Genomic DNA, 16,232 nt, shown 5'->3' with positions numbered 1-16,232 from the left:
TTTAGTCTACTCTGAAAAACTCTTGACTGAGGCCCCAAGACACTTAACAAAAGAACTTTGACCAACAACCAGGAAGGAGACTTTACCTATAATTCCAGCTCTGCTACTAATCTTTATGAGCAAGTCACGTCAGCTCACAGGATAATTTCCTATCTTGAAATTAAAGGCAAGAGAACGAGACTTTATGGTTGCAAAGTCTGTCTGCTCTGTCTAAATGTAAGATAAAATGTCTAAAGTCGATGCATAGAGAGAAAGAATGATGTCCTGTGCAGTTTCTCAACATTTTCATTCATTAATTACATGATATTTACATTAATTCAGTAAAGAATTAAACATTAGTTATATTGTAATAGTGGAGCTCCCAAATTAAGACATACTTGGAAGCAGGAGAGGCACCCACTTCCAAACAATATGACTCTGGAAGCTCTGTGAACTTAAAGTAACTAGCCATAAAACAAGGTTAAAGTCTTTTATTCATAGGGTCACTGTGAGTCATGACCAACTCAATGGCACTTAACAACAACAACAACAATAATACTGTAATAAAATATTAACTGTCAAGTAAGGATGGTTTAAATACAGACACATCATTTCAATCCCCCTAAGTACTCTCCTAAATAATTTTAATGCATAAACTTCCAATGGCAAAAGAACTTGACAATCTCCCTAGTTGAACCTTCCTGCAATCACACACAAGAGAAAACTCCTAGCTGACTTCTTTATCTTAAATGTTTCAAAGTCACAGCCCAGATTTAGCTTGTGTTTTGTTTCATGTACCAATAGGAATCCACAACAGCAGCATTTTAGAAGCTGTAAAGCAGAGACTTTATGGGACATTGACTAAGGAAACTTGAAAAAGGAAAGTTCTACACTGACACTGGGAAAAGATGAGAAACAATGGGAGTTAGACCTCATGATCCTAAAGAACCTTAATATTGGTGACACCGAGCACAGTAGGAAAGGAGGATGGTGTGGCAAAAAACAGAGACTAACTTGAAAAGAATTTTTTTTGAACACTAAAGAGAAGAATGAATAGTCTCCTCTTGTCCAATTAACTGCCTCTGAAAACACACTGTAGAGTCATCTGTGGGTTGATTCCCACTTGATGGCACATAGCAACAACAACAAAGAGAACTGATGAGAAGTATGCATGTCCTGTTTTCCACATCACGCTTTTAGGAAATGGCTCTGGTACCATTGCAGCAAAAGCATGAATGTTTATTCTAAGGAGAGGAGAAACAAAAGCATGAATGTTTATTCTAAGGAGAGGAGAAAATAGAGGGTCTCTGAGTCCAAGGAAAGAGGCCACAATCCCTCCTGAACTTCCTCTTCTTGACAGTACAGGGAATACAAGAAAGAGGAGGATTAAATAAACGTCTGTGTTTACTGATAGAAGATAATGGTTCAGTGGAAGAATTCTCAGCTTTCTTGGAGGAGACTGCCCGTTTAATCCCTACTCAATGTGCGTCATTATCCAGCCACTCCATGTCTGTCAATGGAGTCTTGCACTGCATATTGCTGTGATGCTAAATAAATCTCAGCAGTTCTTCCAAACTAAGAGGGATTAGTGAGAAAGGGCTAGCAATCTACTTCTGAAATCAGCCAATGCAGTCCCTATGAATGAAAAAGGAGTAATGTCACTGTGGATTGAGACTCTGACTAATGTCAGATAACACCACCACTGCGGGCTTGCTAAAATCTCTAAACTTATTCACTCATTCAACTCCATAAATACTGGCAGCCAAGTTTTTCCTTCTAGGAAGGAAAAGGAAAGGAGTATCTCTGGAATCTTTCCAGTCGAGGAGGAAAGATCTAAAGATACTGCAAAGAGATTTCCCCACAAATGGTTCAGCCATGTTGCCCTTTGAGGTCCTGTAGATAATAAAAAGCTTTTTGTCTGATACTAAAAACTTCCAGTGAACATTTTCTCCCTCACAGTTAAACATGAGCAGATAGACAAGAATTATTAGTTATCAATGCTAAGTGTCTAACATGAAAACTGGAAAGTAAAACAAATTTTAAAAAAGGATCTTGGAGAAAATTACTGGTAATAATCCTCTGAGAATTTAGGAGAAAGCATTGCATCCATGAAATAAGAGTAAAAGGTTTTTAAAAGAGAGTTTTAAGAGAAACAGAGTTCTTGGAAATTTTTCACATGTTTACATAAATGAAAACTCAACAGAAAGGGGTATAAGATAAAGTTGTGGAGTCATCTGAGAAAGTATAGAAAAAAATTTTTGTGTGTGTGTGTGACATATAGAGACAAAGGGAGACACACAGAGAGAGAATGAGCAAAGTAAAAGAAGCAGGGAAAGAATATGTGATTAAAAAAAATAGCAATAAGAGAGGACACAGAGGACAGTAGAACATAAAAATAGTAATTAAAGAACTTTTTCCAAACTGAAAACCGAGTTTCTAAAACTAGTCCAAAAAGTGCCCAGCAGAGTGGATTGCAAAACATTCACATCAAGGAATAGCAACAATGACAGGTGGAAGACAATGGAGAAATGCATTCAAAATTCTGAAGGAAGAGAATTGCTATACTAGCATGCTAAATCCAGCCAAACTATTGACTGAGTGTGAAGGCAAAATATTTTCAGGCATACAGGACTCAAAACATTTACTTCCCAAATAGAATTTCTCAGAAGCCGTGAGAATATCTGTTCCACCCAAATGAATCAGTAAATTTAAAAAGAGGAAGATACAAGATGAAAAACCCAAGACATAAAATAATTCAGAGGAGACATGAAGGGACTCCCCGGATGAAGGTTAAGGGAATTTCCAAGTTGACAACTGTACACTAGGCTCCAAGTCCACTTTGGACTCTTGGTATATATGACTGTCATTTTGCTACATGGTGCATGGTACATGGTGACTCAAGGGACATCTGTCACTGTCATTTTGATCTGAAAAGGATTGTGTGAGCCTGACTCAAGAAAACCAGACGGGACTTGGCTTTCCAGGACCATGTGCAAACTGGAACTTCTCCCTTTACTTGAGACACTCTTTCCTCTCCATAGACACTCTACTTAGATCTATTCTTGAGAGCTGGAGGCTACCCAAAGTGTGATTAGTAATTTCAAATACAGATCATACTCTTGTTTGATGTTTACTATTTGGTCCACTGCCTGATATTTAGTATTTGCCCCATGCTGTTGTTGATGTTAGTTGCCATGGAGTCAATTCTGACTCCCAGTGACACCGAATGTTAGTGTGATTGTTCCTTAGTATTTTCAAGATTGTGATATTTTGCATGCAGATCACAGAGGCTACCTCCCAAGGTGTTTCCAGCTGGATTTGAACCATCAACCTTTCACCTAGTAAAGTGCTAAACTATTTGCGTTACCCAGGTGCTTATGCTACACCCTATGAAATGTCTCAGTCATGATGAGTCCAGAGGTTTGGTAAACTCCCAGTGAAGATAAATTCAGAGGATGAATCAACATCAATCTGTATTATACAGATGACACAATTAGCTTGCTGAAAGTGAAAAGACTTAAAGTAATTAATGAAAAAGACTAAAATTATACAGCTGTCAGTATTATACCACCACATAAGTACTGTATTTTGGATAATACGTCCACAAAGGAAACAAAAGATTTCATTTTGACTTGGATCCACAATCAAACCAGTGGCAGCAAAAGTCAAGAAAACAAAAGGCCTCTCTTGGGCCCTCGCTTCCAATATAACAAAGGAAAGGAGAAACAATGGTTGTTCCAAAAAGGGCTGCAGTCATGTACAGCCTATTTGCTGCACAAACTGTGCTCACTGCATGTCCAAAGACAAGCCAATGAAGAAGTCCATAATTAGAAATATAGTAGAGGTAGCTACCAACAGGGCCATTTCTGAAGCAATGTCTTCGAAGCATATGTGCTTCCAAAGCTCTATGTGAAATGGCACTATTGTGTGAGTTGTGCCATTCACAGCAAGGTGGTGAGGAACTGTTCTCATGAAGCCCGGAAGGACAGAGCACCTTCACCCACATATTTAGACATGCAGCTGTTGCCTCATGACCACCACCAAAGCTCATGTAAGGATTTGATTCCTTAAAGGCTGAAGAAAAAACTTGTCTGAAAAGAAAATAGAAATTATACTTAAAAAAAAAAAAGAAAAGAAAGGCATATTGCACGGGGTAAATCTGCTGTTAAGGATTCTTGTTAAGTGCTGAAGAACAAGAATGTCCATTGAAAGATGAAGAGTGCTTGACTCAGTCATAGTCTTTCAAATGGTTTATATTCCTGTGCAAGTTGGACAATAAGTAAGGAAGACCACAGAAGAATTGATCCTTTTGAATTGTAGTGTGGCAGAGTCTGAAAGCTACCATGGACTGCTAAAACAACAAATTTGTCTTGGATGAAGAGCAAGGATGGGGAAGCTTCATCTCACATACTTTGGGTATCTTTTCAGGAGGGGTCCATCCTGAAAAAAAGGACATCAGGTTTGGAAAAGTAAGGAGTCAGAGGAGAAGTCCCTCAACAAGAGGGACTGACGCATTCCCTCAGAGGGCTGATTTGATAGGCATGGGCAAGTCAGAAACTGACTAGCTAAAATGGGATATCAAAGAATGAGGCATCAAGTAGCTCATTTATATCCTTTCACGAATGTAGCTGTTAGTAAGATAATTGTAAGGGGAAGGTCAATTCTTCAGATCTGAAGGTTAATGGGTAGAAATGTCAGGAAGATCTGTCATGTCAAAGGTTTATTGTTCAAAGTGGATTTCTTTTTAAATTAAATTTTTTGGGTTTTCCCCCTCTTCCACCTTGTTGTGTACCATTGAAATGGATCTGACTGGCACAGGAGGAGATTGCCCCTCCTTCTCCAGCAGAGCATCTGGTGGATTCAAATTGCACACCTTTGGGATTGCAGCACAGCTTCTTGCCACTAGGTCACCAGCACTTCCTCAAAGTTGCTTTCTTAGCCATTGAGTTTCACTTTGTCACATGAATGGCCACAGCATGTGAATGAGATGTATTGGTTTGTTCACAAGCAGATTGGCTAGTCTTACCATTACATTGAGTGGATTCAGCAGCAAATTTGAGAATCTCACCACCTGCAAAGAAGAAGCAGAGAAAGCAGAGTGCACATCCTTTAGAGCCAAAGACTCCCGTGTCTCTCACACCACAGCCTACAGAGGCCGTAGCTACAGCAGAGAACAAGAGACTTGACCTGAGATAGAGCTGACCTTAAGAATGCTACCCCATGGAACCAGAGCTACGAACCTTCACCCAAGTTTGTTGGAGGCCTGGGATGGAGAGACCATAATTAGAAGGATTAAGAGCTGTGGAACACTGGCCTAAACTCACAGAGCTGAAGGCTGAGGTATTGACGAGCATATTTCAGATTCTTTCCTGACTCAGTAATTGTACCCTGGTGCCAACCAGAATTACAGTCTTTTGAATCTTCTAATAAACGCCATGATCACAGGGAGAGGGAACAGATTGACACAGTAACTGCAGCCATGAGTTTGAGCACAGTGAGGGATTGTGAAGAGGACACAAGATTGTGCAAAGTTTCCATCTGCTGGAATAATAATAATAATAATAATAATAATAATAATAATCAAATGTAACCATCACTTTGTTGTTGTTGTGTACCACGGACCTAACCCATAGCTGACCCTCCGGTAGGATTTCAGAGGCACTTAATCGCACAGGAGGAGACTGCCCATCCTTCTCCCTTGGAGAAGCTAGTGGATTCTAATTTTGGAACTTTGGGGATTACAGCGCAGTTTCTTGTCAGTAGGCCACCAGAACTCCAAACATCACTTTAACCAAGGACATTCTTCTTTTCTTGCAACATTATTTTTGTTAAATTTATCTATGTTGTTAACATTCATCTATATTATTTAATTCACTTCTTATCACAGTCATGTAATTTTACATTGTTTGGCTATAAATCTTAAGTTCTTTATTTTACAATTACAAAAAAGGCTGTATAAATATTTTTGCACAAGAGTTTTTCTTTTGTATTTACTTAGTTAATGCTAGATTGTGGTATTTGTGCATACATAATGGATATTTCAAAATTCTCCCAAATAATTTTTTGCCAATTTTTCTACTTCTACCAGCTCTGGTGTCCTAGTGGTAAGAAGCTGCACTGCAACCCCAAAGACTCACATTTAGAATCCACCAGCTGCTCTGCTGAGAAGAAGCTTCTCCTCCCATGTGTTTTACTGCCTCTCAAAACACACTGGAAGGTAAGCTATGAGTTGGGTTTGACTTGATGGTACCCAACAACAAGAACAAGCAAAGTGTAAAAGTTCCTGGTACTCTACATTCTCATCAATATTTGTTCTTCCTGGACTTACTAAAGTTTGCAAACCAAACGTATGTCAAATGTTTTCTCACTGTGATTTTCATTTACATATACTAGTGCAGCTGACCACCTTTTAAAAAAAATTTTTTTTCTCGACCATATTTTTGCATGTTAGTTAAATTTTCAAGTTTCCCATTCTGTGATTTACTTTGTGATGTCTTCTGCATATTTTTTTCTATTGCAGTATTTATCTTTTCTCAAAACCCAAGATATAAGAAAGCAATTTATATATACTGAGTATCAGTCATTTGACGGTTCTGTTGTTATTACGAAGCACCAAGTTGGAAATGATTCGTAGCCGACCCTCCAGTGGGCAAGCACAGGTTGTTAAAAGAGAAGTGTATCAGACTTGTGGCCACAGGACCTGACACAAGTTCTGTTTCATGTGGTTATGTGACTTTGGGCAGGTTTCACTTCTGTCTGAATCTTACTTTTCTCATATTTCTTTCCTTTTATTAAATTTTATTAATTTTAATGACCATTTACAGAGATTTGGGGTTTTCATTCATTCATTTTTGCACTATTTTCTCTAACCCTCCTCCCCAGTTCGTTCTTTCCCCCCCCCTTGAAAGTCTGTTTTAATTGTCCAATTGCCACAGTGCTTGTCAAAGCCAGTTCTGATTAATCTCCTTTGTCAGTGTGTCCTTTGCCATTCCCTATCACTCCTCCTTGAGAGAGACTTCACCCTGATTCATAAGGAAAAGGGGACGGTGTATTCTCTTAGCTACTTCCTACTGGAAAGGGATGCTGTGGGTTTCAGGGTGAAGATCTTCTCTCACTACTCTTAAAGGCCCCTTTGGCAATAGGAAACACATAGACTATTATGGAGATCGATTTTGGAATTTAGATGCACTGTTATCAATTGTGCTTAGCCGTGCATGTTCATATCCTTGAAGATGTAACATGGAAGTGTTGCAGCCTAGAAGACAAAAATTTAACTAACAAGTTAAAAGTACATGAGTCAAAAATTGAAAAGCAATAATATTCCAGGTAGAGGCTCTAATAGTGGCACAAACCAAGTTACAGAGGGAAGGTAGTTCTTACAATAAAAGGCCTATTGACTAGCACTTTGTCTATTACATTATAAAGGTTAGGAATCATAAGATGTAGAGGTTCAACTATGTCATTTATTGTTCTTAAGTCCTGGAGCAAATTCCATCTACCACTGGGTTGTTTTACAACTCGGAAGTCCGCATGCAAGGCAGAGGTGAAGTAAGGAACTGCTTATGAGGTTTTCTGTCAATTCCAACAACTAAGAAATAGTGAGAAGAGTTAGGACCTCAGAAGGCTTTTAGGACCAGATAGTAGGCTCTTGTGTCCAGGAGAAAATGAATATACTTACCAGTAATGTTAATGCTCACCCACAGCTCTTCTGGGAGGATCTAAATCTAAATCGTTGAAGCATCCTCCTTTGTTTCCAGCTGGGAGCTGGGGCCTGTCAGTCCTGTCAGCCATGAGGACCTGATGCGGGCCACCCTTGGCCAAGTGTCCTTCAGAGACACACTTAAAACAAGTGAGTGGGAGCTTCCTCTCTACTCCCTTGCCTATCTGTGGTTCTCGTCTGTGACACTATCAGTAGATAGTGGCCCAGCTTTCCACAGTGGAAGCAATTCTGACCTCCTTTATTACCTTTGGGTGGCACTGGATATGAGTAAGACTTCCTTTTCCTGACACAGGCCCTAAACTGGCAGCAATAGCTGCCCCAATAATTTCAGCCATTCTCTGGTCTTTTCCCTCTAGATGCCAGTTGTTAAAAGAGGGAAAAATTTAAACAAATGTATAACAAATAATTTTGAACATTATAATCTTTTAAGCTTAAGGCTAGACGGAGGAGGAATAGTGGAAATGTATCCACATTTACAATATTCCTCTTACCAAAACCATTTATGGAAAATAGGAACTGCATTGGAACATGTATCTCTGGATTGGAAATGATCATATTGTTAATATTTCTAACCTTAAGCTACTTTTCTCATCTTAAAGCTCAAAGATTTAACTGGCTTCATGAAATCTCTTCCACAAAACTCTGACTCCATCAGATCTTTTTGCAACATTTATAGTAACCCAGCCTGATGTTGTAGGATTCACTACTGGAAAAGAATGTCACCTGGCTCTGGTGTTTTTGTTTCGCCCTTTGAAGACTAACTGGACTATGAATTTATTTTCCCTTTTAAAGATTTCTCTGATCCTGTCAATTGTTTAAGCTCAGAAGAGAAACAACCGTCACTGATTTCTTATAAATGTCTCACTTATTTTCTTCATACTTTCCAAAACAACTAGTTTTACATAGAGATTTTAGTCAGTTTCACAGGGACTATAAAAATACATCTTCCTCTTTCAGAATGGATTATTTTGAACAGTGACCTAAATGAATATTGGCACAAGGTTTTATTGTGGTGAGTTTGAATTATAGCCAGAAGGTAAAATTTTTTAATTATTTAATTAATTCTACATAGCAACACGCTATATTTATATGTAATTCATGACATAAATGTGACATATCTGACTGTGATAAACAATCAGATGGTGTCAGTAAAACTTAAAATGTACAGCCATAACATAATAAACAATTTTCACATGTGCAAAAACTATTCGATAATAAAAAGTGCAATATGGATACCTGATTTCTGCATATTTGTTTAAATTTTTCCACTGATTGTGGAAAAAACTAGAAAGCATTTATAAAGGTAAAAAGTCAAGGAATATGTAAAACATACTTTATCATCTTACATTATACCCCTGTTGTACTGATGGTTCTATATTTATTAATTATAATTTATTTTCTTTATAAAATGAATGCTTTTATTAATTTATAATTATAATTATGAATGACAGATCTGGATCTTGCTTTGTCTTGTCCTCATGGGAGCCCGTTGTGGTAATCACTGTGCCAATAAATCTCATGGAAGGTCTTTTTACCACTGACCCTCTACCTTTCCTAGCATGATATCTCTAAATATTTATTTAGAAGAGAAAAAAAAATCATACAAGTTACTCATTAATTGGACATTCTAGTCCCCCCCCTTTTTTAGTCCCTTTCTTTGGAGATCTCTTTAGTCAATTTACCACAAACAGCTTGACTGTTTCTAAGTACAGCCTAGCCTTCCTTTTCCTGACTGTAATATGCCAGCCTCTCAGCCACTCCCAGCATTCAAAGCTTCATTAGTTTCACAGTAATATACTTCTACTCTCATCAAGTACATTATTTCCCTGATTATAAGTAGATAAAAAAAGTAAAAAGCAACATGATAGAGTAAAGACATTTATATTTCATCTTTACATCAAAACAAAGTTCTGAAAGCACTCATATTCTCCTGTGTAGTGGTATAGCAGAACTTGGCTTGAAAATAAGGTTAAGGAATAAGGTACGTTTTATTCATGGTCTGTTGCATGCCAGATTCTGCTTTATTTTGAAATAAGAAAAGAGAGACCTGTAGAAATTATGTAATCTCTTCAAAAAGACCTGGTTATTTACATTCTGGCACCCAAACCTTCTGTCAATGATTCAAAAAAATTTACTCTATTCAGATGGTTTAAAAAATTTTATTATTATTAATTTTAATGCAAGTTTACAGAGACTTAGGGTTTCCAGCCATTCATTGTTGCACTTTTCTCCCTGCCTACCCCCTCCCCACCCCAATTCACTTTTCTCCTTGATTATTGTTGTTGTTGTTGTTGTTACGTGCCGTCGAGTCGTTTGCGACTCATAGCGAACCTATGTACAACAGCCTTAAACCCTGCTCCATCCTGTGCCAATCCCACTGCCTCTGACACACCCATCCTGATTACCCCAGTCACTGAATAAATCGACCTCATCAAGGGCCTTCCCCTCTTGCGCTGTCAACCCTCCCAAGCACGATGTCCCTCTCCAAGGACCTGTCCCTCCTTATAACATGTCCAAAGTATGTCAGACGAAGCCCCAAAATCCTTGCCTCCAAGGAGTAGCCTGGTTTAACCCTCTCCAGGATGAATCTGTTTGTTCTCTTGGCAGTCCATGGTACATTCAATACTCTTCTCCAGCACCACAGCTCAAAGGCATCAATTTTCCTTCTATCCTCCTTAGTCATTGTCCAACTCTCTGATTCATAACAAGTGATTGCAAAGACCATGGCCTGTATCAGACGCACCTTAGTCTCCAGAGTCACACCATTGCTCTTGAGTACTTTAAAGAGGTCCCTAACAGCAGACTTTCCCATCGCAATACATTCTTTGATTTCCTGGCTGCTGGTGCCAAGAGTGTTGACCGTGGAGCCAAGCAAACTGAAGCTGTGAACAATCTCAATCTCTTCGCCATCCATCCTGATGCTACCTATTGCTCCAGTGGTGAAAATCTTTGTCTTCTTGACATTGAGCCTTAGTCCATACTGAAGGCTGCAGTCCTTGACCCTCTGCAGCAAGTGCATGAGGTCTTCCTCAGTTTCAGCAAGCAGGGTTGTGTCATCTGCATAACGCAGATTGTTAATAGATCTTCCACCAATCCTGATGCCACAATTCTCCTCACAGAGCCCAGCCTCTCGGATAATCTGTTCTGCATACAGGTTGAAAAGGTATGGAGATAGGATGCATCCCTGGCGTACACCCTTCCCAATTTTGAACCGTGCAGTGTTACCCTGCTCTGTTCTGACTACTGCCTCTTGGTCCAAGTATAGGTTTCGCATTAGCAAGATTAAATGTTCTGGGATTCCCATTCTTCTCAGAGTCAGCCACAGTTTGTTAAGATCCATGCAGTCAAACGCCTTTGCATAATCAGTGAAATACAGGTATACATTCTTCTGGTATTTCCTGCTTTCAGCTAAGATCCATCTAACATCAGCTACAAAAAAACCCAAAACACAACCCTAATTGTTTTACAATCCCTATCCCCAAGTACACTGCACTGTGCAGGCTTCATTCTGGACTATAAAAGGCCTAGCACAGATGATGCAAACTGAAAATTGAGGCTCTTCTCACGGTCAAGTTCAAGAGCGTCGACCATCATCCCAAAGATACTAGGCTCCAGCCCAATGAAAACATCCTAACATACTACAAAGCTCATAGCTGGTTTGAGAGAAGAGTTTGGGTTTCCCCTCAACACACATAACTACAGCCAATTATGTACCAGTGTGCACTGATGTCAGCTTATTTTCTGTAGGTTGAAATTTTACCTAGCCAAAAGGTTGGCAGTTCAAATCCACCAACTGTTTCATGGGAGAAAGACAAAGCAATAACCTTACACCACTCTCAAATGTGTTGAAGTCCAAACTCTTGTTACTCATGAACATGAAATTATTTGGAAATAAGATCTTTGAATATGTTATCAGTTGACAAAAGCCATACTGGTGTAGGATGGTTCCTAATCTAGGAGCTGTTCTAATGAAGGAAAGAGATGCAGAGGAGCCGATATGGGGTGGGGGCTGGGGGTGGAAAGTGAAGATGCATCAAAAGCAAAGGAATACTTGGACTACCAGACAAGACTTCCCAGAGAGCATAGTCCTGTCCACATGCTTACATTTATACCCCTTAAAAACTCAAATATAGTACATTTTGTCATTTAAAGCTACCCACTATCATTTGTTATGTGATCGTTAGGAAATGATAATAAAAAATGAAGAATTTTGGATTTTTAGGGTACATTTGTTGCTTCTTGTTAGACACACTGGAGGCAATTCCTACTTACAGTGATCATAAGTACCAGAGAGCAAAACATTGTCTGATCCTGGAGCCCCCCTCACACTACGACCATGTTCAAGCCCATTGTTGTAGCCGTTGTGTCAACCAATCTCTTTAAGGCTCTTCTTTTTTTTAAATGTCCCCATGTTTTCCAAAGCATGAAATACTACTGCTTCAGGGAACGTCCTTTTGGATAATATGTCCAAAGTAGGGCGTAAAGAAATCTCTCCATCCTCACATCAAAGGAGCATTCTGGCCAAGACAGATTTGTTCCATCTTCTGGCAGTCCATAGTAAAGTAATATTCCTTGTTAACATTGTAATAGAAATATATAAATTCTTATTATGTCTTCCTTATTCACTGGTCAGCTTTCACATGGATATGAAGAGACTGAAAATACCATGGCTGGGGTGCCTTAGTCTTCAAGGTAACCATTTTGGTGTTTAACATTTTAAAGTGGTCTTTCACAGCAGATTTGCCCAAGGGAATATAATTGTCTGTCTGCCATTTCCGTGTGTGTGTGTGTGTGTGTGTGTGTGTGTGTGTGTGTACCAGTTCTATTCAGCACATACCAACAACATATTCCTTTATCTGGCGCTCTGGGGTGATACAAACAGTTACCATGCCTTGTTAATGTAAAGGTTTGAGGTTCAAGTCCATGTAGAGGTACCTCAGAAGAAAAGCCTAGTAGAGTACGATTCTCTGACATACATGGGAGTTGCAGTGAGTCAGAATCAACTTGAGGACATCTGCTATTGGTATTGATTATCCACCGTAGATCAGTTAGCTTTACATTGAGGCTGCAAATCTCAGTGAAGGGAGATTATTCATCTTTCTCCTAAGAAATCACTAGCGGATTTGAACTACTGACTTTTTGTTTTCCATGTGTTTTAATTGTGGATCTAAGAAAAAGGAAATCTTTGACAACATGAGTATTTTCTGCATTTATCACATTGCTTATTTGTCTCATTGTGAGGACTTTCATTTTCTCTATGTTGAAACAACAACCAAAAAAAAAGAACAGCAACCCTTAAACTCATTGTCAAGTCAGGACAGACTTATAGCTGACCCTCCCCAAGGTTTTCAGAAGCAATAGCATATAAAATTTATATGCTCAAGTCACTTCCGTATCCCCTTTAATTATCTGTGCAGTGATGAAAAGTATTTTATTAAGAAGAGATTGTATTTCATTACAAAAGGACAAATACTGTATGATTTCTCTAATATAAAACACTTAGCAAAGGCAAACATACAGAGTTCAGGGTATTGCAGAATATGGAGTTAGTTGGGAAAAGGAAAGCAGGATTCCTGTTCAGCTGGCATTAAATTTCAATTTATGGGAATGGAAAATATGGCAATAGATATTGGTGATGGTGTTTATATGATTAATATAATTGGTTTTATTGACTTGAGTAAGTGATAAATGCTGTTGGTCAATGTTGAAGAATCTGTATTTTTCAATTTCTTTTTTTAGTATCTGTACTTTTAAAGCTAAAAAAGAATGTATATTATACATTGTGTAAATTGTCTTAAGTGTCCTGGAATATATTGTCTCAAAATTCAGAAGACTGAGTGAGTCCTGTGACTATTGACTACTTTTCTCAATTTGGTGAAGTCTTGCTTTTGACCATGGATGACAAAATCCTCAACCTCTTTCACCTTAGGACCTACAGTTATAGTACACAAAAATGCTAGACTTGGACTATCAAAACAAAACAAAACAAAACAAATTACTGACTCATGGGAAGATTTTTTCCCAGCACTATTCACTGTAGAGAACTGTGGAGGGAGAATGGGTAGGTAAAAGGTGTTAGATGCATTCCTGGGTGTTACTCAGCTGGTAAAAGCACCAAACTAAACATTTTGATTACACTACAAATATCAAACACACTGTGTGAGGTGAAAAGTAAATAAGAATAGTCAATTCTGTAGAACAACATTCACATAAATTAAGAAAAAAAATTTTAACAAAATAACAGATACAAGAAGAAATATCCAGTAAGTGGTTGCTGATTGCTGTTAAGTACCCAAGAGTCTGAACCAACTCATAGCTGACCCTGCAGTGGGTTTTCAGAGGCTGTAAATTGTATGGGAGGAAACTGCTTAACTTTCTCCCATAGAATAACTGATAGACTCAAACTGAGTGCCTTTAAGTTGGCAGCACAACTCCTTACCTCTAAGCCACCAGAGCTCCCTAAGGAGTTGATTAGATACTTTCGTTATATTAATCAGTGATGATTAATATTATACAACAAAATGTCTATGAATTATTATAAGAAAAAGTCAGTATGGTTTGTAAACTTTTACTAAAAGAAAAAGTATTTTAAAAAAGAAATATATATTCAAGGGAGCTCTGGTGGCCTAGTGGCAAGAAGCTGCACTGCAGTCCGGGAGGTATGTGGTTCAACTCCACAAGATGCTGTGCTGAAGAAGGAGGGGCAATCGCCTCCTGTACCAATCAGATCAGATTTAACGGTACACACACACACACACACACACACACACACAGATTCACACACAATTATGGAAGACTTGAGGTACGTCAACTGGGGGTGAGTATTAAGCATGGGAATCATGTAAGAAGGATAACAAGGAAAAGAAGGAACTTTCATGGAGCAATGATCCTAATGTGAAATAAAATTGAAGATAGGATTACCTCAATCCTGAGCAGTTAAGATCAGGATGTAAAAGTGCTAAAATAGTCCTTGCTAAAGAAGGATTGTGGTAGTATACTCTAAAGACCAAAAGCAAAAATAATTACGTGAATACTATGAATAGTATGAAAGAGAAATGAAAGCTAATACACATATAAAATGAAACCCTTCTCAGACACTCTAAATCATTGATAAAGGCAGGAAAAATTAATTTAAGGAAGCAATGTGAATTCCTATGTTAAAAGCAGATCCTCTGTTCACATACGTGAATGTGGGTTGCATTTGGCCCTTGGAGGATTTACAGGAAATTCACATGTGATAATAATATAAGGTTAAATGTTCTCAATGTCAGACACCCACCAGCTTCATCACTTCTGTAATCTTTAAGACAGATTATCCATGGCTCGACTCTCCCTCGCTTGCCTTATAACCGGTATCGGGCTTCCTCCTTCTTTGGTTGCTTTTTTGGCATGTACATTATTAATATGTCATTTGAACAAACAGTTCTTGCTTGCTTTGGCCACAGACACTGTAAATTCTCTCTCTGCATCTCAATCTCTCTCTCACACACACACATCACCCTTCAAAACTTTCTTTAAAAAAAAACCCAACTTTCTTTAAAGCCAACTGTACAGTTAGTGGCTTAGGAGAGAAACTGACTACAAAGACAAAAAGATGATACAAACATAAAGGAAAAAAGGCTTCAAGAAATTACTTATTGTCCTATTAAGAAAGAGAAGGCAAGGTGCAATTTTTTTTTATTCTTTACTTCAGCAAATACTACTCTGCATGTAGCCCAAATGCAGGTTTTGAAAATTATGTTATCAAGTGAGAGAACACATTTTATTACCAAGTGGGAATTGAGTTTTAAACGCTCTGCAACTTTGTGACTTGTAACTTAGAGATTGCTTTCAAAGAGCTGTGAAATCTTGTTTTGAGGTAAAGAGTCTTTGCTGTTTTTGTGTACCATTGAATTGGAACCAACTGATAGCTGTCCCTCCAGCAGGTTTTCCGAGGCAGTAATTCATGTGGGAGAGGACTGCCCACCTTTCTCCAGCAGAGCAGCTGGTAGATTCGAACCATGTGCCTTTGTACTAATTTAAAGGCAGTATTTGTTTACACGTTCAAATCCACCTGCGCCTCCATTGGAGAAAGAGGAAACCTCCTACTTTATAATTTACAACCTCCTTCCAAACAAATCTCTCACCTCAGCAGCAATAGCACAATTCAGCAGGACAGCAAACAACAAAGGCTGGCAAGGTTGTGGAGAGTTTGGAACCCTTATTCACTGCAGGTGTGAGTGTTAAATTGTGCAACCACTATGGAAGGCAGTCTGGTACTTTCTCAAAAGGTTGGAAATAGAAATACCATTTCACCCAGCCATTCCACTACTGGGAATATGTCCAAAAAAAACAGAGCTAGGCCTCAAACAACTGTATGCACACTCATGTTTATTGCTGCATTATTCATACAGCAAAGATATGGAAGCAACCCAAGTGCCCATCAACAAACGAATGGCTAGGAAAACTAGGGTACATTCATACAATAGAATATTATGCAGCAATGAAAACTTGTAAAACATTATATAGGGAGGCTAAAAGATATTATCTCAGT

This window comes from Elephantulus edwardii, unplaced genomic scaffold (genome assembly GCF_000299155.1).
Source record: "Elephantulus edwardii isolate Elephantulus edwardi_28Jun2011 unplaced genomic scaffold, EleEdw1.0 scaffold00074, whole genome shotgun sequence".
NCBI lineage: Eukaryota > Metazoa > Chordata > Mammalia > Macroscelidea > Macroscelididae > Elephantulus > Elephantulus edwardii.
Note: the sequence above shows the minus strand (reverse complement) of the source record.